This window comes from Camelina sativa, chromosome 20, assembly GCF_000633955.1.
Source record: "Camelina sativa cultivar DH55 chromosome 20, Cs, whole genome shotgun sequence".
NCBI classification, from domain to species: domain Eukaryota; kingdom Viridiplantae; phylum Streptophyta; class Magnoliopsida; order Brassicales; family Brassicaceae; genus Camelina; species Camelina sativa.
Window position 1 is genome coordinate 23,591,708 of NC_025704.1, and position 1,139 is coordinate 23,592,846.

A 1,139-nucleotide genomic window follows, 5' to 3' on the forward strand; every position below is an offset into this window, starting at 1 on the left:
TTTTGTTCTTTTCTTATATTTTAGAATCTCTATTATTTTTTCCTTTTGGGCATTCATGTGGTAAAGCAACTTCTTCTTATTGGACGATGCATATGATTCTTTCCATTGTAAATTTAGTTTCTTATTAGTCTTCATCTTTAAGAAAAAAAATGTATTTTAAACTATTATAAAAAAGGAATATTGTATGTTACTATCATATGCTTAAAAAACCATGTTGTTAAGCTTGTGATGTCTTTTTATCTCATCGTACGATATGAGTTGCAAATTTCTATACTATATCTGATTAATTTGACTTCTGTAGTGAGTAGTATATGCTAATTGTATATTGGTATCATATATTTTTAGGAATTTTAGTATCAAATAGCGCATTTTCGAAAATACCCTTTTTCCTATGTCACTTTTCAATAATACCATTTCATGTTGTTCATTTAAAAAAAAAACTCATTTTCTATGTATAAAATGACTAAACTCCAAATACTAAACCCTACCTCATCAAAACTATATCCTAAATGTAAAATAGAGAATCCAGACCTTTTAAAAAAAATTTAAATTAATTTAACATATTGTAATTTGTGTAAAAGAGGGTAAAAATGAAACTGTTCAAAAAGAAGTTTTTTCCTGAAAAGGATTATCTCAAAAAGGGTATTTTTAACAAATTCTCATATTAGAAAAATGTTTCAAAATTTCCCTACATTAAAAAAATAATATTATATGGTGAGAAACTCAATAGGTTTCTCACCAATACACATGCTATAATTTGTATGAAAAATCTAAAGGGAAAAATCCATAAACACTCTACTATGTAATCAAAAGTTTCTCCGTGTGTTGAAATACTCTAATACTATATATAAAATGAAAACTCAAGTAACATCAAACAAATGAACCCAAAAAAAATTAATATGATCAATATATTTTTAAAATCACAATTATAACCATTACTGAGTAAACAAATAAAAGCTAATAATCTCCAAATAACTAAAATTGAACAACAATGTAAACTAAATCCGTGCGTAGCACAGGATGACTTCTAGTATGACTATATGAGAATGTATACAAATTCATAGTGTGATGGGTTGGTCTCCTTCAAGCTCTGATATAACAATCAACGAGTCACCCATTTCGAGAGAGAGAGGTTCATT